Source organism: Bidens hawaiensis, unplaced genomic scaffold, assembly GCF_021521415.1.
Source record: "Bidens hawaiensis isolate Kalapana, Puna unplaced genomic scaffold, B.hawaiensis_p1.1 tig00419426_1, whole genome shotgun sequence".
Taxonomy (NCBI): Eukaryota; Viridiplantae; Streptophyta; class Magnoliopsida; order Asterales; family Asteraceae; genus Bidens; species Bidens hawaiensis.
The window spans coordinates 29,391-52,137 of NW_027504856.1; the positions used below are offsets into that span (position 1 = coordinate 29,391).

A 22,747-nucleotide genomic window follows, 5' to 3' on the forward strand; every position below is an offset into this window, starting at 1 on the left:
GATTTATAATGTTTACGAATTATGGATCTTTAATGAAATTTTATTTAGAAAATAATTCCGTTGTCATGTTATAAAGTTTAACGCAATAATAATTATTTATAATATTAATCGGGTTTCTAACGAAACTTTTCGGAAACGAAAGTCGGGTTTTTAGGTGAAATATGATAAATATAATTTAAAACTAATTTTTATTTAATATAAAGAAACTTTATTCGATTTATTGTAATTCATAAGAAAAAATATATATATATTTATAGATTTTATTTTGGCTATCATATAAAGGAAAATGACTTAAAAAGAAAATGAAAAACAAAAACGGGCGGACCCGAATTCGAACCCGGGTCTTTCTGCCCACTCACATGAACAACCAGTAGACCAGTTTGTTAATTTTGCTATAATACCAGAAACAAAAGAAATATATATCATATACTTAAAGTTCATCTTCTTCAATAAAACCCTAGCTTTCTAATAGTCTGAATCCGTTCCATGTTTGCTTAAAATTTGTTAGGGGTTTTGATTTACGGATAAAAACGATCAGTTTTCATATAAATATTACCTGGAGATGTTATAAATTCATGATGAATGGAGCTCGTCGGAAAAATAAACTTAACACAAATGTCTTTAGCAAAGTGCTAAAAGTTTGTTGAAGCCAACTTGCTAACGGCAACCGCCGACCTGTTCTTGCTTCTCTTGATATGAATGACTTTACAAGAAGAGAATTGAAGAATCAATCCTTTGCATGTGACAAGTATGAAGCCATTACATCGTTTTTTGCTTCATAAGTTCCATTAATTTGACCCGAAATTAGCATAGAGTCCACCTGCGCTTCTAGGTGTCTCACCCCAAGTTTCTTAGCTATTAGTAGGCCTGCCAGAAAGGCTTCATACTCTGCCTCATTATTAGTACTCTTGAAGTCTAATTTGATGGCGTAAGTGAACTCATGACCTTCGGGATTGACTAGCCTAAGGCCTGAACCAGATCCCTCATTGCTGGAAGCTCCATCCGTGAATAATGACCAATCTTGCCCTTGTTCCGGAGGTACTTGGGGTTGCCGTTCGACTAAGAATTCTTTCTCCTTATGCTGCGGAACTTCGGTGACGAAGTCCGCCAATACTTGCCGTTTGATTGCTGGTCTAGGTTTGTACTCAATTGCAGTTCGATGGCCCATTTTGCCAATCGCCCAGACAACTCTGGCTCAGGGCCAGCCCATAGGGGTGGCGGGGTGGTCATGGCCACAGGCCCGACACCCCGTTAGGCCCGATTTTTATTTTTAAAAATTTTATTTATTTTTATTAAAAACAATATGTATATTTAATGTTTAAATTTAATTACATGACCACTAGCTTGGTCTAGTGGCAAAGGGGTATTACTCTCAACCAAAAGGTTATAGGTTTAAGTCTCATTTGAGACATGTTTAATCATATTTTTATAAAAAACTATTTTACACAACCCAAATTATAACCAAGTAAACATATATAAAAATTTAATTTTTTAAACCAACAAAATACTCCTTTTTAATTAAGGACCAAAAAAAATTTCGTCTTCGGCCCAAATTTTTTTTTGCTTTCTTGGAGTCGGGCGTGTTCTGGCTTGCTTAACACATTTTTGAGTTTGTACCTTATTAGCACATTTATAGGATGACCCTGGAAGTATCTGCGGAGGCGCCTGACAGCATAGACTAATGCTAGAACTAGTTTTTCGAGCATTGAATATGTTAGTGCACGGCTTTGTGACTGGTGATTTGCAGTTAAAGTATTCGATAGCTACGGAAAATGGGGTGTCTGTTAATGCAAGGTTTTGGTATCCGTAGCGATCGAATAAGTTATAGGCTGTTTAGTCTTTGTATTTAATGTATATTTATTGTGAATTGGGCTTTGGCCTACAAATAGGTAGATTATGTTTATAATTAAGAAAGAGAGAGCAAATGTACATAGTGAGAGATCTAAGCTATAGTAATTATGCTCTCCATAAGTTATTTCCATCCACCATAATGTATTCACTCTAAATTATCAATAAACTATGTATTTAACGTTTAGATCTCGTGTGTTCGTATTTGTATAATCGATGTATTGACGCGGCTAGATCCGTGGTAGGTTTCAATAATTGGTATCAAAAGTTCAATCTAGTGACAAGACTCATATATTCTTCAATAAGATTAACCCGTTCGAGAATCGTCCCCCTCAACAGAAATATTCCGCCATTTACTCAAGCCAACATAGTCAGGATCAAAGTCCCTTAGAAAGAAGTAAACGAACATACACTCGTATCCCACATAGTCAGGTTTCAATCTTTGAACAATTCAATCACCAAACGAAGAACACTTGCAGTCTTGAACTCAGTCAAACGTAGCTTTGCAAGCATGAATTACCACCCGAATTGCATTAATTTTTCAAGAAACCTTGCAAATGTAGGAAGATGCAAGCTAAATAAATTCTATGAAGGTTTTATCTCCCCCTTTTTCTTGACAAATTCAGCAAGGTCTTGAACAATATCAAAAATTCACAAATAAAAATACCTCCTTAAATTACACGTGGTCTCCCCCTCGGTCAGCCGAAACGCGTAAACAGTCAGCCGGAAAATATTTCACCAAAATTTGAGAGAAGAGTACCCAATACATTAGGGACACCCCTGAAAAATTTCGATTAAGAAAATTTTTCCCGATTTTTCAGCCAAAAATTCATCGAAAACTTTCGAAAAATAAATATTATCGCCAAAATTTTCAAGAATGAAATCTCACTTACGAGGAGTATTCTGGAAAAAATTCGCGCAAGATTTTTTTTAACGAATCGCCTCTCCATTTGTTATAAATTAACAACTCCAATTCGTTAACTTAGTTCGTGCTCTCCATTCGTTAACATAATCACCCTTCGTCACATGCTTAACGAATCTGCTCAAATCGTTATAAACTACCATTCTAATTCGTTATAACAGTTACACGAATGGCCTTCCATTCGTTAAGATACCCACTTCGTCATACACATTAACGAATTACCTTAATTCGTTACCAATACCTTAACGAATTAACTTAACGAAGTACCTTAATTCGTTATCATTAACTTAACGAAGTAACTTAATTCGTTATCATTAACTTAATGAATCGAAGTAACTTAACGAATTACCTTAATTCCTTATACTCTTAATTTAACGAATCTCCTTAACGAATTACCTTAATTCGTTACATTTACCTTAACGAATTGACTTAATTCGTTAAAATTTCCATAACGAATTGCTACAGTAGATTCGTTAGACTCCCTTGATGAATTAGCTACAGTAACATAACGAATTAGGTTGTTAGATCTGAACTGTCACTGGAAAAACGATTTTCGCCGGAAAATTCAGTTACAGCGGCCGGAAAAACCCAGATCTGGCCGGAATATGCAAATCTGAACTCCATCCATGGCAGATTCATCAAAACCACATAATTATCCATAAAAATCTACCCGAACACTCAGATTTTCATACCGATCACAAATCTAACATCCAATTAACTTAACACACACTGATTTGATTCAAATCTGATCAAACAGTACCTTGCTCTTCCATGGTGAAACCTTCAATACACCATAATTAATCACCAAAATCCACAGGAACATGCGGATTTCATTAATAAACAATACTCTACCATCAATTTCACAAAAAAAATCCATAATTTAACCCGAATCTGATCAAATCAGTTCCAAACTTGAAGAACATGAAAATAACCAGATTCAATACCTTAATTGATGCACCGAGAGCAACCGTATGCTCTGATGCCAATTATTGAAACCTACCACGGATCTAGCCGCGTCGATACATCGATTATACAAATACGAACATATGAGATCTAAACGTTAAATACATAGTTATTGATAATTTAGAGTGAAAACATTATGGTGGATGGAAATAACTTATGGAGAGCATAATTAATATAACTTAGATCTTTCACTATATACATTTGCTCTCTCTCTTAATTATGAACATAATCTACCTATTTATAGGCCAAAGCCCAATTCACAATAAATATACATTAAATACAAAGACTAAACAACCTATAACTTATTCGATCACTACGGACACCAAAACCGTGCACTAACAAAATATATGGTTTCTGGTCCAGTCAACGTCCTACTGACATAATAAATTGGGGTTTAGACGTTCTTTCGGTCCGTCAGTAGTACGGCCCCAATGGCGATATCAGTTGCTGATAAGTACAGTGTTAAAGGTTCTCCTGCCTGTGGTGCTGTTAGGGTAGGCAACTCCATTAAGCACATTTTGACCTCTAGGAATGCTTGTTCAGCTTCCGCGGTCCATTTAAAGTGTGGTTTCTTGAGAAAATTTCTTAGAGTCGAGACAAACGGATAAGACTTAGCCGCATGGTTGGCTAAAAATCTGTTCAATGCTACCAACCTTCCATTGAGTGTCTGTACTTCATTGAGGGAGGAAGGCGAAGGCATGCGGACTACCGCATGGACTTTATCCGGGTTGGCCTTAAAGCTCGCGCCTGTAACAATTACTCCTAAGAATTTTCCTTCCTCCATCCCTAAGGAGCACTTGGCTGGATTTAATTTCATGTTGATACTTCTCAAAGTTCTAAATGTTTCTTCTATGTCTCTCAGCATTTGATCTTCTTCGATGCTTTTTATCACCAACTCATCCATGTACACCTCTAAATTTCGACCAATCTGATTTTGAAAGCTAGATCCATCAGTCTTTGATACGTAGCACCCGCTTTTTTCAATCTAAAGGGCATCATTTTGTAACAAAGTGTTCCTTTGTCTGTGCGGAACGCTGTCTTGTGTTCATCACCCGCCGCCATACGGATATGGTGATAGCCCTTGTAGGCATCGAGGAAGCATTTCAACTTGAACGGGGCCACAACATATACCTTGAGATCAATTTAGGGTAATGGGTAACAATCTTTTGGGCATGCCTTGTTCAAGTCCTTGAAGTCTATGCACATCCTCCATGTTCCGTTGCTCTTTGGAACGATGATCGGATTAGCCACCCATGTTTGATACTTGATTTCTCGAATGATTCCAGCATGAAGAAGATCTTGTACTTGCTCATTCATAGCTTTGGTTTGTTATGGACCCATTTTTCGCTTCTTCAGAACAATCGGCGTGAACGTTGGGTTCACCCTTAATTTGTGTTCCGCGATACTACGCGGGACACATGTCATGTCTGCAGGTTGCCAAGCGAAGATGTCCATGTTCTTAGTTAATAACTGCTTCAAAAAAGTTCTCACTATCTCGGAGATAGCAGGTCCGATCACAACTGTCTGATCCGGGATTTTTTTTTCAATACCCACTTTTCTGGTTCAGTCCTCTGAACTTTCTTTGAAATTTTGCTGAGTTTCGAACCTTCTGTTGCAAAGCAGTGTCGATTAACATGAATAATTGCTACGCCGGTGCGGGTCGAAATTCCTACCGCACTGTGAACTGTAGACGGGTGAGCATTAAAGTCACCAATTGCCTCTCGTCCTAAAATGATGTCATGCTTGGACGTCGCCGGCAAAACCAAAAACTCAACTTCTTCGGTTCTCGAATGGATTCCGTCACTGAGAGTGACTGGAAAATATATCACGCTTCGCGGGTGCATCACCTCCCATTCAAATCCAGATACAGGACAATGAATAGGTTTTAACCTCTCCTTATCTTCTTTGTCAAGCTGCTTAAAGCACTGTTCGTACATTATGTCCGATGTACTACCAGTGTCAAAGAAAACATATTGTGAACGATAATGACCATACAGGGCGATGATTATCAAAGGATTCTTATTGCAGGGGCCTCATTTGATTCGTGGAAAAATCACAGGTTCATTCTTCCATTCTTCATCCATAGATTCTCTCCTCTTTTCTCCCACTTTATATCCATCTTGGATCATATGGACGTTCAGGTCTTTGACTTGTTTCTTGGGTGGGCCCCGGTTATCTCGCGCGAGAGCTTTTCTAGTCCATGGTCTTGCACCCTTGACCAAGTGTCCAAGTTTCCCTGATTTTATGGCTGCCTCGATTTCATTTTTTAAAGCTATACACTCGTTCGTATTATGACCTATGTCGTCATGAAACGAACAATGTTTCTTAGCATCAAGGAACGATCTCCTTGTGAGTGGCTGTGGCTTCTTGAAATTCATGTTTTCCGTGGTGAGGATTTCACAAGGAGTCTTCGACAGTGGGGTCTAGTTATTGTTGACCCGCGCTGAAGAATTTGCCTTGTTTTTGTTGCCATTCAAAGATCTGGCATCAAATTGTTTTGATGGTTCTGCATAGGGTTGGAGCCTTGACCAAATCGTCCCTTTTTCCTGTTTGTTCGGCCGCGGAGTCTGGAGCTCAACCTTTAGATTCTGATTTTGATTATTAGTTTCCAAAGTCTTTTGAGTCCTTGCGAACAGCTTCGTCGTGGACATGATTTCATCCCAAGACGTAGGCATTCCAGCTCTTCCAGTTAAGGTCCAAATCAATTCATCACTCTTCACTCACCCCGCCGATATTGAGACTTTCATTATTAAATCGGGTAATGAAGTCCTCAATAGACTCATTATTCCGCCTAACCACGTCTAATATTTTGGACGGATCACGAGTATGTTTTTTTTGCTGACTAAAGTGCTGGGAAAATTTGGCTACAAAGTCATCCCAGCTCTTGATTTGTCCGTCCGGAAGTTTTTCAAACCACTCCCGCGCTGCACTAGTGAAAGTTAATGTGAACATTGTAACACCCCGACCAAAGGCGGATTATACATCGGGGCGCCACATATTGTTTCATTACTCGTGACACTATTGGGTGTCAATATTTAATAAATACATTCATTCGCGCACGCGCAGAGTAAACACAAGATAACATAAAGCCACATAATTCAATATATTATAAGGCAAAATATTCGAACATCAATAACTTGTCTTGATACCTTTTAATCTAGGTCCAAAAGTAAAAACGTCCTACGTGTCCACAAGCTCCAAATGTAGCTACAGCAAACCTGAACATGTGTTAAAATAAACGTCAAACACTTGCGTGTTGGTGAGAAATCAAGTTTAATACAATACATAGATAACAATAAGTCTGCGCGCAACACGTGTATGTCTGGTGTTTAACAAGGGTGCAATCAGATTGTGATCAAGCCTAGATAGATCATAGTTCATAGTTCAATCCGTGCTCCCAATTGAGCACAAAAACGAGTAAACATCTGTGCAAGTGTAAACAAAGAAAACCGTAAACGATAGGTCTCCCGTGTTCATCTAATGGATCCATGAAAACTTCGGAATAGGCCGAACAAAGCGGTTAATGATACACACATACAAATAAACAGCCAAGTAAACGTCCTCAACACATGGGATACTGCGCGACTAAAGTTCATAAACAAGTTTAAGACTCTAAGTTTGTATGAACACATGATCATCCCAAAACATTAAAAGCAAAAAGGGATTAGGTACGAGATTACTCACTTGATAAACGATGCGGTGTAAGATAAAGCAAGAACCAACTTAAAACAAGCACAAGTTAACCTATAATTAAAGATTATTGTTTTAACGATTGGTTTTAAGTCTTGATTATAAGTTAGCATAATTAATACGTAAATTATATATAATATATATATTACCGGAAGAGCAGGACAAAACAGGGAGGAAGACGGAGGCAGAGAGGGAGGCGGCAGAGAGAGCAAGGAGAACAGGAGAGATTAAGTGTTTTGTGTGTGTAGTGTTAGGAAAAATAATACTATTATTTATAGAGAAACCCTAGGGAACACAATCCCTAGAAAAAGGGGAAAAGATCTCAAAAAGTAAAAGATTCCGAAAGCAAAAGATATCAAAAGATATGGCAGCAGGGAAAAAGAGAAAAAGGCTGACAGGGAACAGTAAAAAGCATGGGCGGATCAGAAAAAGGTACTGGTCAAGCATGGAAAAAGCAGATCTCAAAAGATAATGTCAGTCACTTTTTCTGCCAACCAATGGGGTTGGTGCGCATGCTGCGCCAAAAGTGGCTTTTCAGACATAAAGCAGATCAGGTCAACAGCACAAAAGATAAGACAACACAAAAGCAACGGCTAGATTAAACAGAAGAAAACTCAAAGGGTTTAGCGCGAGAAGGCAGACACAGAAGGTCAAGAGAGCGCGAGCGCGAAGGCAGACAGAACCAACCTTAACGCGTCGCGAAAAGAACTACATTTCTAAGCGCGCCGCGGGAAGAATCACATTTCTTAGCGCGCCGTGGGAGGAACTAAAATTCCTAGCGCGCCGCGGGAGGAACTATAATTCTTCGCGCGTCGAGGGATGAACTACGATTCTTAGCGCGCTGCGAGAAGAACTACAAATCCTTAGCGCGTCGCGGGAAGAACTACCGTTCTTAGCGCGCTGCGAGAAGAATTACAATTCTTAGCGTGCTGCGAGAAGAGTTCGTCTCGCGTATCGCTGAAACAGGTGGTCTTTACGCAGGATTCCTTGTAAGGGGTCTGGCGCGTGGAGCTGCGCAGACAACCTTAGGCGGGAAGGAACAAAGGACAAGCAAAGAGTTAGAAGAAAAAGAGGGAAACAAGGCGTAAGGGCGGGACGGCGACAAGAGGGAAAAGAAGGCGGAAAGAGAGAAGGAGAGGGACGGGACGGCGGAAAGAAAGAGAGAGAAAGAGGCGGGAAGGAAAATATATATATTATTATTAAAAGTAAAATATAAGTATAAATAAATATTAAATCATAAAAGAAAGAGATCGGGTCAGAGAAACGGGTACCTGGGTCAGGTCGGATTCGGGGCAGATGTTACAGTCTCCCCTACTTTAAGAAATTTCGTCCCGAAATTTATCTCGAAGTAAGTTGCGCAGAGAACAGGTGCGGGTACTTGATCTTCATTTGATCTTCCCTTTCCCATGTAAACTCGGCTCCGCGCTTGGACTCCCAGCGAACTTTCACAATAGGGATACGACTGCGCTTGGTTTGCTTTACCTCGCGATCCATAATCTCAACAGGCTTCTCAACGAAATGCATAGTTTCATCAACTTGAACTTCATCGAGTGGAATGTGAAGGTTCTCGTCAGCTAAACACTTCTTGAGATTGGATACATGGAACGTTGGATGCACATTACTGAGCTGCGGGCGGCAGGTCAAGTCTGTAGGCAACTTTTCCTACACGCGCGAGAATCTTGAATGGACCAACATAACGAGGAGCAAGCTTACCTTTCTTCCCAAAGCGGACAACACCTTTCCAAGGCGACACTTTGAGGAGAACAAGATCACCAACTTGAAATTCGAGAGGCTTCCGCCTACGATCTGCGTAACTCTTCTGTCGGCTTCTGGCAGTCAGCAGATGATCACGGATCTTGGCGATTTTATCGGTTGTCTCTTGAACAAGTTCGGGTCCTGTGATTTGAGTTTCACCCACTTCGCTCCAACAAATCGGGGAGCGGCACTTACGACCGTAAAGTGCTTCAAATGGGGCCATACCAATACTGGAATGATAGCTGTTATTATAAGAGAACTCGATCAAAGGCAGGTGCGAATCCCAATTACCTCCAAAATCAAGAACACAAGATCGGAGCATATCCTCAAGAGTTTGAATAGTTCGCTCAGACTGACCGTCAGTCTGAGGATGATATGCCGTACTCATGTCCAAGCGAGTTCCTAGCGCAGATTGGAGAGATTTCCAAAAGCGAGATATAAAACGGCCATCGCGATCGGATATGATGCTCAAAGGAGTACCATGGCGGCAGACAATTTCCTTGACATAAAGCTGCGCGAGTTGCTCAACACGGTAGTTTTCACGAATGGGCAGAAAGTGAGCAGACTTAGTCAAACGATCCACTATTACCCAAATGCTATCATGTTTGCTTGCTGTCAAAGGTAACTTGGTAATAAAGTCCATCGCTATACCTTCCCATTTCCACGTAGGAATTTCTGGTTGTTCGAGCAAACCAGATGGGCGTTGGTGTTCAGCTTTTACTTTAGAACAAGTCAGGCATCTAGCTACGAACACAGCAATATCCTTCTTCATACCGGGCCACCAATAAGTAATGCGCAAATCCTTGTACATCTTATCAGCGCCAGGATGAACGGAATATCGAGATTTGTGCGCTTCACTCAGGATATCAGCGCGAAGATTCTCATCAAAGGGAATCCAGATGCGATTAAGATAGCAGAGAATTCCACCCAGATTAGGGACAAAGTGCGCTTCCGCGCCACACGCTAACTCGGCGCGAAGGTTACCATTACTGATGGATGCGCGCTGCGCGTCACGAATACGCGATTCAAGGTTGCTTTGAATCGGCGCGAAGTGAAGCTGGGTGCGCGGCAAGATACAGTTAAGTTGGCAGGGTTTTCGGCTGAGCGCATCGGCTACCACATTAGCCTTACCAGGATGATACCGGATCTCACAATCGTAATCGCTGATGAGTTCGTTCCATCGGCGTTGCCTCATGTTAAGTTCCTTTTGATCAAAGATATGCTGAAGGCTTTTATGGTCAGTGTAAAGGATACACTTAGTACCATAAAGGTAGTGTCTCCAGATCTTCAAGGCAAAAACAACTGCACCAAGTTCGAGATCGTGAGTTGTATAATTCTTTTCATGAACCTTAAGTTGCCTTGATGCGTAAGCGATAACCTTGCCTCGTTGCATAAGAACACAACCGAGACCTTGGTTGGATGCATCGCAATACACGACAAAATCATCATTACCCTCAGGTAGCGCAAGGACAGGAGCTTCACACAACAAACGCTTGAGCGTTAGAAAGGCTTCTTCTTGCTTCGAGCCCCAAATATACGGTTTACCTTTGTGCGTTAGAGCTGTTAAAGGCAAAGCGATCTTTGAGAAGTTCGAAATGAAACGCCGGTAATAACCAGCTAAGCCCAGAAAGGAACGGATCTCAGAAGGAGAGGATGGCGTAATCCAGTTCTTGATTGCTTCAATTTTGGATGGGTCGACATGTATACCCATCTTGTTCACAACATGGCCAAGAAACTGTACTTCATCAGACCAGAATTCACACTTGGAAAGCTTAGCATAGAGTTGCTCAGCTCTAAGCTTTTGCAATACCAATCGGAGATGTTGCTCATGCTCGGCCTTAGTCTTAGAATACACCAGAACATCATCGATAAACACAATCACGAATTTATCCAAGAAAGGCCTACACACCCGATTCATTAGATCCATGAAAACGGCGGGTGCGTTGGTTAAACCGAAGGACATGACCAAGAATTCAAAATGGCCATAACGAGTTCGAAAAGCAGTCTTCGGAACATCTTCATCGCGGATGCGCAACTGGTGATAACCAGAGCGGAGATCAATCTTCGAGAAACAAGAGGCACCTTGGAGTTGATCAAAGAGGTCGTCAATACGCGGTAAAGGATACCGGTTCTTAATGGTGAGTTTGTTCAACTCGCGGTAATCAATACACATGCGAAACGAACCATCTTTCTTTTTAACGAACAACACCGGAGCACCCCAGGGCGAAGAGCTAGGGCGAATGAATCCTTTAGCGGTCAACTCTTGAAGTTGGCTTGCCAATTCTTGCATCTCAGCGGGCGCAAGACGGTAAGGAGATTTAGCTACGGGGGAAGCACCAGGGACAAGATCAATACGGAACTCGACTTCACGAGCGGGAGGGATACCAGGAAGATCATCAGGAAAAACTTCAGGGAAATCACGCACAACAGGGATATCGCGAAGCTTCTTCTTTTCTTCAGCAGGTTTAACCACATGGGCTAAAAATGCAATACACTTCTTCCGCATGAGTCTTCGGGCTTCGGCGCAAGACATAAGCTTAGGACCACTGGAGGGTTTTTCGCCGTAGATATGAAGATCACCATTTTCTCGAGGTATGCGAATCAACTTCTTGGCGCAAATAACTTCGGCGCGATTATGCGTAAGCCAGTCCATACCAATGATAACATCAAAGCTCCCAAGAGGCATAGGGATGAGGTCAATCAGAAAATCGTTTTCGTTAAGGTTAAGCGTGCAATCTTTAATCACTGAGTTAATTAAAACAGTTTCGCCATTAGCCAATTCAACTGAAAAATTTTCTTTTAAATCGTTGCGCGGTCGCGCAAGCTTCTGCTCAAACGCGCGAGAAATAAAACTTCGATCGGCGCCAGTATCAAAAAGTACAGAAGCATAAAATCCGTTAAGCAAAAATGTACCATTAACTACGTCATTATTCGCTTGCGCTTGGTGCGCGGTTATGTTAAAAGCTCGTCCACGCGTCACTTGGTTTGAAATCTGGTTCACCGGATTCGCTTGTGTGATTTGCACTTGTAGTCTCGGGCATGCGTTCCGGAAATGACTGGGATCACCGCAGTTATAGCACGACCTGGGTCGTGGGTTTTGGTAGGTTGGTTGTGGATTCTGCGGGTAGACTGGTGGTGTTGGCGCAATTGGGTTGGCGAGAGGGACTCTACAGTATTCGGCAGAGTGACCAACGCGGCCACATCGGTTACATTGTCGACACGGGGTTTGGGTTGGGTGGTGAAGTCTACAGGTTGGGCAAAAGGGTTGATTTCCTGTGTAAGGTTTCTTAGGTGGCGGGGCAGGGAGTGCGGGATTGGTTAAGGCATAGTTGTGGACTACAGGAGGTGTTGGGTAGGTTGACAGTGGGTTAGGCGCGTAAACTGGAGGTTGATAAATGGGTTGCTGGACAATGGGCGGGTTGGTAAGCGCATAGGCCTTGCGCCTGCGCTTGAGGTTGTTACGGTTTGAGGGTTCAGGTTTGGTTTCTGTTGGTTCAAGGGCAGTCTTGGTGTGTTTGGTCTTTTCTGTTCCCCGCAGGAACAGGGTTCCTGCTCTGACATGGTTGTCGCTGAGCACAGCGGCCAACTCAATGGCGTCAGAGAGGGTTACTGGGTTTCTGGCCCATACAGAATCTTGAATTTCCATGGGGAGACCCCCAAGGAATTTCTCTATGGCTCGGCGGGAAGGGGTAACAAGGTGAGGGACAAGCAGGCTTAGTTCATGGAAACGCGTCGCGTACTCGCGCGCTTCGCCACTGTACTGCTTAAGATTCCAAAATTCTTCTTCCAGGCGCTTAACTTCGTTGGGAGGGCAGAATTCTCGCGTCAGAATTTCTTTGAATTCCTCCCAGGGCATGCTAGAAGCAGCTTCTGCGCCACGCGCATGAGCTATTCCATTCCACCATGTAAGCGCTCTGGATTCCAGGACACTGGAAGCATACAGGGTTCGTCTGTCTGAGGGGCATTGGGTGTGGAGGAAAGTGTTTTCTATTTTCTCAAGCCACTGGAGCATCACGGTGGCTCCTTCAAGACCTGTGAACTTTGGAGGGTTACCCGCGTTAAAGGATTTAATGTTGTAACCTGTGGTGTTGGTATTGTTTTGGCTCAAAGCTTGGGCTATTGCGGCGGCCATTTCCTGGGAACGTTGCTGTCTACGCATGCGCGAGGCTTCTCTTCTCTGAAATCGGCGAGATAGCGGAGGCATTCTATAAAAGTTTTAATTTTAGTTAATATCTTGGTTTTAACGCAAAGTATAACCTCGAAAAGCTTGGTTTCACGGAGTCAGTTACTGTCAAAAGTTAAAGTAAAATAAATGACCCTAAATGCAGACTTAATAAAGGTAACAAATTCGAATCAAGAATCGACAATTCATGTATCACCATGACTTTCCGAATTCCCAATTTAAAATATACGAGCAAACGAGTATTGGAGATTGACGATTCATGTACCACCATGACTTTTCAAGTCTCCAACCTCAGAACATAATCGTAAATGGAAATTGAAAATCAACTATTCATGTATCACCATGACTTTTCGGATTTTCAAATCCAACAAACGAACATGTAAGTAAAATCAATAAAAAATCGAAATTCAACAAAAATCGAAATATCGCGAAATAAAACATAAAATCATATACTGCGCAAGCGCGAGCATATTCATAAATAACGAGTAATTAACAATAAGCGCGCAAACATGAGATTTCTCTCATGCGCGAGAAGGGACTCTTAGGTATTCTAAGCCGTTACGTCTAACCACCTATCCTAAAGTCAACGAGCTCTGATACCAATCTGTAACACCCCGACCAAAGGCGGATTATACATCGGGGCGCCACATATTGTTTCATTACTCGTGACACTATTGGGTGTCAATATTTAATAAATACATTCATTCGCGCACGCGCAGAGTAAACACAAGATAACATAAAGCCACATAATTCAATATATTATAAGGCAAAATATTCGAACATCAATAACTTGTCTTGATACATTTTAATCTAGGTCCAAAAGTAAAAACGTCCTACGTGTCCACAAGCTCCAAATGTAGCTACAGCAAACCTGAACATGTGTTAAAATAAACGTCAAACACTTGCGTGTTGGTGAGAAATCAAGTTTAATACAATACATAGATAACAATAAGTCTGCGCGCAACACGTGTATGTCTGGTGTTTAACAAGGGTGCAATCAGATTGTGATCAAGCCTAGATAGATCATAGTTCATAGTTCAATCCGTGCTCCCAATTGAGCACAAAAACGAGTAAACATCTGTGCAAGTGTAAACAAAGAAAACCGTAAACGATAGGTCTCCCGTGTTCATCTAATGGATCCATGAAAACTTCGGAATAGGCCGAACAAAGCGGTTAATGATACACACATACAAATAAACAGCCAAGTAAACGTCCTCAACACATGGGATACTGCGCGACTAAAGTTCATAAACAAGTTTAAGACTCTAAGTTTGTATGAACACATGATCATCCCAAAACATTAAAAGCAAAAAGGGATTAGGTACGAGATTACTCACTTGATAAACGATGCGGTGTAAGATAAAGCAAGAACCAACTTAAAACAAGCACAAGTTAACCTATAATTAAAGATTATTGTTTTAACGATTGGTTTTAAGTCTTGATTATAAGTTAGCATAATTAATACGTAAATTATATATAATATATATATTACCGGAAGAGCAGGACAGAACAGGGAGGAAGACGGAGGCAGAGAGGGAGGCGGCAGAGAGAGCAAGGAGAACAGGAGAGATTAAGTGTTTTGTGTGTGTAGTGTTAGGAAAAATAATACTATTATTTATAGAGAAACCCTAGGGAACACAATCCCTAGAAAAAGGGGAAAAGATCTCAAAAAGTAAAAGATTCCGAAAGCAAAAGATATCAAAAGATATGGCAGCAGGGAAAAAGAGAAAAAGGCTGACAGGGAACAGTAAAAAGCATGGGCGGATCAGAAAAAGGTACTGGTCAAGCATGGAAAAAGCAGATCTCAAAAGATAATGTCAGTCACTTTTTCTGCCAACCAATGGGGTTGGTGCGCATGCTGCGCCAAAAGTGGCTTTTCAGACATAAAGCAGATCAGGTCAACAGCACAAAAGATAAGACAACACAAAAGCAACGGCTAGATTAAACAGAAGAAAACTCAAAGGGTTTAGCGCGAGAAGGCAGACACAGAAGGTCAAGAGAGCGCGAGCGCGAAGGCAGACAGAACCAACCTTAACGCGTCGCGAAAAGAACTACATTTCTAAGCGCGCCGCGGGAAGAATCACATTTCTTAGCGCGCCGCGGGAGGAACTAAAATTCCTAGCGCGCCGCGGGAGGAACTATAATTCTTCGCGCGTCGAGGGATGAACTACGATTCTTAGCGCGCTGCGAGAAGAACTACAAATCCTTAGCGCGTCGCGGGAAGAACTACCGTTCTTAGCGCGCTGCGAGAAGAATTACAATTCTTAGCGTGCTGCGAGAAGAGTTCGTCTCGCGTATCGCTGAAACAGGTGGTCTTTACGCAGGATTCCTTGTAAGGGGTCTGGCGCGTGGAGCTGCGCAGACAACCTTAGGCGGGAAGGAACAAAGGACAAGCAAAGAGTTAGAAGAAAAAGAGGGAAACAAGGCGTAAGGGCGGGACGGCGACAAGAGGGAAAAGAAGGCGGAAAGAGAGAAGGAGAGGGACGGGACGGCGGAAAGAAAGAGAGAGAAAGAGGCGGGAAGGAAAATATATATATTATTATTAAAAGTAAAATATAAGTATAAATAAATATTAAATCATAAAAGAAAGAGATCGGGTCAGAGAAACGGGTACCTGGGTCGGGTCGGATTCGGGGCAGATGTTACAAACATGTGGCAGCAGTAGGGAAGAGTCCAACCGCTGACTCCTCCTACAACCACAAAGTTCAGTAAGTGATCACTGGGAACAGTCATCCCATCGTATTTCCCTACAGATGTTGGGATTTTCGCATTGACTAGGAATGGGGCAGTGGCGATATGTGCAATAAACTTTGATTTTTCAGCGAAGGCTGCAGGACGATACGGCTTGGTAAATTCCTCCTCCGCATCACTGTGATAACCCGCCTGGCGAACGACCGCCAGCGGACGGCTAGTTCCTACATGCAAATGAAGTCTACTATCACAGCTGTAGTAGCTGAAATCACCTGGGTGATATGACAGATTGTAACTGTCATACTCGTCTAGGTAAGATGTCACACGCATGACCATGCGAGGACGGTCATGCCTTTTCCAAACTTCCCTAGGATCTCCCTCCGTCTGAACACTGTGACGAACCTGACTCCTCTTCACTGTTGTAGGAGGAGAAAGAGATCTCCTAGGGGTCTCATCATAGTTCAAAGTACGAGCATGGAGTCGCTCTTCACGCGCCCTACGCTCATACTCGGCTACAACATTCTCTTGCTGAATACGGAACCACTCATCGAGAGACAAGAGTCCCCTAGCTTTGGAGCTACGATGATGAGTTTTTGCCGACTCAGAATCGTCGATATCATCTTCTAAACCCAATTCTGAACGATTCCGACGAGTTTCTCTCTTGATTCACCCTGGATTGCCAGAATTGGAACCTCCTGGTGCCGTGACATGCCCTAGGTCCGTGGGAGTAGGACCTCCTGGTTCCGTGACATGTCCTAGGTCACCTGTAGTTGAACTTCCAGGTGTCGTGATACCTGCGAAGACACTCGAAGCGAAGCCTCCAGGTGCTTCAGTATCAATAGTCCGTAAAACAGGTGCAGGGGTTCTTGTCAGCCCTTCGGGAAGCTTACTCACATCGTACGCACCAAAAACCAACAGAAAAACTTCTGCAGTTCTAATACCAAAATGGATGGCGCAAATGAAGAAACACCGATCCAATCCCCTTAACGGGTCCTGGATCAGATGAGCCACAGGGTAGGATACAACAACAACCAACTACGATATAAGCACAAACTCCTGTAGTCCAGTGACAGAAACCTGCAAAACAAACACCGTGATCTCGTTACGGGAAGGACAAGAGGAGGGGGGGTCTTCCCGTAACCACCCTTCGGCGTGAGAATAAGTACAGTTCCGATGGAGAGAAAGTACATAAGTAATTTAAGTAGATAGTGGGGAGTGAATGAATACCTCATGCAGATTGAGAGAGTATTTATAGCCGAAGGATGTGGGAATATGATTGGGCTAGCTGTTCCATTCTAGAAGATCTCTCGTAACCGTCTGGACACGTGTTCTCAAGTGATAAGTTGAGCTATATGTCCCATGTGCATGGGTATAACAACCTGGACACGTGTTCCTATATGATAGGAGGAGTTAATCCCTGGCCATATGCACGGTTATAACAACCTGGCCAGCTGTCTTTTATTCATTGGTTGACGGGTCACGCACTCTTCAAGTAACAATCGTGGTAAATCTTCTAAAAGGTAATTAGTTAATTACAGCTGTCCTGTGGCATTGCCTTCCGGTCATTTTAGCGGGTGGGTATGTTACCCTGCGGATGACTTTTGAGGGTGCCTGGATGCTTCCGCGCATGGTAAGTTATGCGGGTGATCCATATGTCCCGCGGGTGCCATATGAGGGGTTTCCCTCTGACCCGCGGGTGATACTTAAGGGTATTTGGGTCTTTTGGTACCCTACCTCTATAATCAGAAAGAAGGTGATTTGAGATTCACTTTAGACACATGATTTCCAATATTTGAAGATGTAAATTAACCTCTCGGAATCAAGCTATTTGCTATGTAACTTGCCATATATTTTTTTATTGTATTTGTTTTTAGCATTTTTATTGGTTGAATACTTAAATCTATAAGAAAACATCCCTTATGGATTATTGGCAGGTAAATGGGCAATAAGCTGCACCGCAACCCCAACCCTACTAAAAACAAAGTTTTGGTTCTTAGGGGCCGTTTACAGCAAGCTAGTATGTCAAATCTAGAAGTGTAACAGGTAATATGTGAAATCATATGAAATACAGTTTAACCCAAAACAAACACTGACTGAAATTAATATAGTTTAACCCAAAATAATTTAGCACAAATATACCGAAATCAATTAATTATTAACAAAAAAATTAATAATTTTTAACCAACTTGTACTCGACCCAAAAGTCCAATTAGCAAAAACCGAACCTAAATTACTTTGTAACTTCAGGGCTTTTCACAACTCTGAATCTAAAACTACAACAACAAACTCATCGAAAAGCACAACCAACCATCTATCTATCAAATTAATAAAGAAAGAAGGCGAAAGTTACCGTCTTTAAGGGGAAGCAAGCACTCGTACGAGATTTCGAACTGGAATGGACTGAGAAAGAGAGCTTGGTTGTTTAACACGGTCACATTCATTAGATTCACAGCACTCATGATCCTGATCTTCAAAACTATACACTACACAATTGAAGGCGGAAACGAAGAATGAATTAATCTATAAAAAGATTTGGAATTTTGGCGGGAACATATTTGGTCATACCGCGAACACACAAAAAGATTTCGGTGTTGTTATTTGGGTCGGGTCGGGCCACAAAAGGTTCTCGTATTGAAAATTAACGAAGCACGTATGGGTGGAATCGAGATCGAATAGATAAAAAGCTTGAAATAAGTAGAGCTTTTGGGAGCTTGAGTCGAGCCTGAATCTCAAGTAAAGTTCGTTTAGTTATGGAATCTGAGCTAGACCCTTGTATGAGACGCTTGTTTAGGCTCGTTGAGTCTTATCAAGCCCTGCATATCTTTATGTTTTACCTCTTTTGGACTTCTATGTATTAGTTCCACACAACATAGCTGAGCTCGGGCCAAGCTTTAACTCGTTTAAAGTATTACACAATCTTAGTGTCATCTCCGATAGTCCATTAAAATTTCAGGACTCGGTACGAGCATTAAAAAAGTCATATAAATGTGATAAATAAATTGACAATTTTATTAATTGAGTTGCATTCTCAAACTAAATACGGACCAAACAAAAAAATAATAAATAATAAAAATTATTAAAATGACTCGTACTATAAACACAAGAAAAATAATCTATAAAAAAAACAATATCACCACAAACACAAATAGGAAGTGAACCTATGACTTTTGGTTCTTTGTATCAAACATACTTAATGTTATACTTTGCACCCTTGTTTATATTGTTCCAGTATGTGTTTGTATTTATTCTTTAAGGGTCTTGTTGTATCGTGTATATCCATCTTGCCCTAACTCCCCCTTCTGCTGCTATCTCTCACCTCTTTGCTTGCCCTCCTTCATTGCTTCTCCCATGGCTTCCTCTTCCTCTTCAGTTATTGATCCATCCCTTGCCATGAACTCTATGTTGCATATGGTTACCATGCGTCTGTCGCCAACTAATTATCTCATGTGGAAGAATCAGATTCTTCCTGTGATCACCTACCATAACCTGTTATCTCACATTGATGGCAATGCCATTCTGAATACTGAAATCACCAAAGATGGGAAAACCGACCCTAATCCGGCATATACCACATGGATTTCAGCCGATCAACGGGCTATAATATTAATCCAATCTTCTCTCACTGAAGAAGCCTTTGCTGAAATCATTGGCCTTCCTACTGCCAAACAAATCTTGGATGCCCTTGAGGATGCATACTATAACTCGTCGGTTGAACGAGCACAAAATCTTTGTGACCAATTGCGCCAAATGACTAAAGGCACGACCACTGTTACTGAATTTTCTCGAAAATTTAAGACCGTTTGTGATCAATTATCGGCCATTGATCAACCGGTTGTTGAGTCTGAAAAGATCCATTTGTTTTTATATGGCCTTGGGGTATCCTTTGAATCATTTTCTGTTGCTATTCGGGCCACTCGTCCTGCCCCAGCCTTTCGTGATCTCATTGCCCAGGCCGAAGGGGATGAACTGTTCCTTCGGTCTCTCCATGGGTCAACTACACCACCTGTTGCATTTAATGCCCAACATAGACACTCAAATGCCACTCGGGGCCGTGGGGGGGATCTTATCATGGTGGTAGAGGACATGGTCGTCGTCCTCCTCACTGTCAGTTATGTCGAAAAGAGGGTCACTTTGCCAACGCTTGTCCTCAACTTGCAACTTATGCCACACAGGCTCCTGGTTCGGACTTGGATTTGGCTAAAGCCTTTCATGCCCGGTGTAATGTTTTCAACATGGGACCAGACTGGTGTGTTGATTCCGGTGCCACGAATCACATGACCCCAAACAAAGAAACTGTCACTCAACCGGATCCATATAAGGGTATTTCTAATGTTTGTTTTGGAGATGGTAATGCTCTTCCAATTACACACACTGGTCACACACATATTAATAATAACATTCATCTTCGGGATGTTTTGTTTATTCCAAAGCTCACCAGGAATCTCCTATCTATTAGCAAACTGACAACTAATAATTGGATGGATGTCTTATTTTCACAACCATATTTTTGTATTCAGGATCTAACAACGAAAAAAGTTCTAGCTCAAGGAAGGTGTGAATGGGGACTTTATGTCCTTCAAAATAACCCACAAGCTTTTGTGGCTACTTCTCAAAATAAGTTGAAGGCTTCATATGAACTTTGGCATTCTCATTTAGGACATGTGGCTTTTGACTCTATTTTACTTTTGAATAAATTGGGACATTTGTAGATTACTTCAATTTACCAAAACCTATTATGTGTTCATCTTGTCAATTAGCAAAAGCTCATCGGTTACCTTTTGAGTTAAATGAAAAATGGGCATCAAACCCGTTAGATTTAATACACTGTCACTTGTGGGACCTTCTCCGGTATGCTCGATTGATGCTTATCGTTAATACGTAACCTTTATTGATGATTTTTCCAGGTTCACGTGGTTTTATCCACTAAAAACTAAATCCGGTTTTTATGAGGTTTTTAAAACATTTATGCAATTTGTTCAAACACAATTTGCTTGCAAGATAAAAGTCTTCCAAAGTGATGGCGGATCATAATTTTTAAATCATAATGCCCGGAAATTACTTGATGATAATGGCACATTTCACCGAATCTCATGTCTGTATACTCCGCAACGAAACGGGAGAGCTGAACGTAAACACAGACAAATTGTGGAAACCGGTCTCGCCATGTTATTTAATGGTCATATCCCACCGACATATTCAGTGGCGGACCCAGGATTTTTTGCCAATGGGGTCCCATATTTTCGATGTTCAAATTTTTCGGGTCGGTCGTTGTTCAGATCGGGTCGAGGCGAAGAACATAATAAAAAACAATATCATAATAAAACTTTCTTTTCAATCATCACTACCTGAACGGGTCAAAATGGGTCGGGTTGACACATAAACACTTTGTTTTCCCTTTCTTAAACATTTTTGAGATAGAACCTAGATCCACCCTTTCATAAGCATGTGTTGAAAACCATTAACTTAAACTAGTGAAAAATAAAACTGATATTTTAAAGTGTTTGAATGTTTCTAAAGAAAACCATGCATAAAGTTGAAAACAATGATATGTATTTTAGAGGTGTTTGAATGTTTCCAAAGTTATCATTGCAACATTAGCAATCAAATGATTGATTAACACTAAAAATTAACACAAAAAACCAAAAACTGAGCCTTGTAAGACTTGAACCCATGACCTTTCAAAGATAAAACAAGGGACTTTCCACCAGACCACATCAACATTAATAGTATGGGTTCCAAGTATTAAATCTTATGGGGTCCTCAAAAAATTTAATATACCGCTTCTAATAAATTTTTAAAAAACATTGGTGTCCCGGGACCCCGATCCACACTATGTGGGTCCGCCCCTGGACATATTGGGTCCATGCGTTTAGCACGACAGTTTATATTATAAACAGGTTACCAACACCTATATTACAGAATAGAACACCATTTGAAATACTATTCAATCGAGCTCCAACTTATGCTAATTTTCGTCCATTTGCTTGTCGGGTGTATCCATATCTATGAGATTACGCAGATCACAAACTCGCTCCACGAAGTATACCATGCATTTTTATGGGTTATTGCACGCAATACAAAGGTTATCGTTGTCTTGATCCAACAACGTCTCGAACCTTTATCACTCGCCATGCTCGGTTTGATGAGACGAATTTTCCCTTTGCTGGTACAAACACTCAAATTCAAGTATCCATGCTGCTTGTGATAAAATTTCTAGATGACATTGATACACCAACTCAAACTCAAACACCTACTGCTACAGTACCTTCATCCATCATAGATCCTCCCAAACCTACTGCTTGTGGGCTTTGTGATGAGGCCCACATCCAGATACCCATGGCTGCTGCTTCGGTGGACATCCCAGATGTAACACCTTCACAAAATACAGATGATAATAATGATATGGCTGCTGCACCCATAACCCAAACTCCCTTAGCCGAACCGACAAGACACCATATGGTGACTCGTGTAAAAGCTGGGAATTTTAAGCCAAAACATAGGGCTAATTTAGCCCATACACATGAGCATAACCTGTCTACGGCTTTATTTGCATATGCTGATCCAAAAGGATTTAAAACGGCTGCCAAAAACCCGAAATGTTTGGACGCCATGTACAAAGAAATGAACGCCTTGCGTGCCAATCAAACTTGAACATTAGTTCCTAGACCCAAACATCACAATGTAGTCGGTTCCAA

At 41.5% G+C, this 22,747-nt stretch overlaps 1 pseudogene across 1 annotated transcript in view; it reads right to left on the bottom strand.

Moving 5' to 3' along the window:
- The window catches only part of LOC143608742 (putative histone chaperone ASF1A), a 29,989-nt pseudogene extending 11,478 nt beyond the window's left edge, over positions 1-18,511 (bottom strand). Inside the window, exon 1 of the transcript XR_013149319.1 lies at positions 18,403-18,511. The product of XR_013149319.1 is annotated as a putative histone chaperone ASF1A (transcript). The remainder of the gene's footprint in view (positions 1-18,402) is intronic.
- Between the last annotated feature and the right edge of the window lie 4,236 nt (positions 18,512-22,747).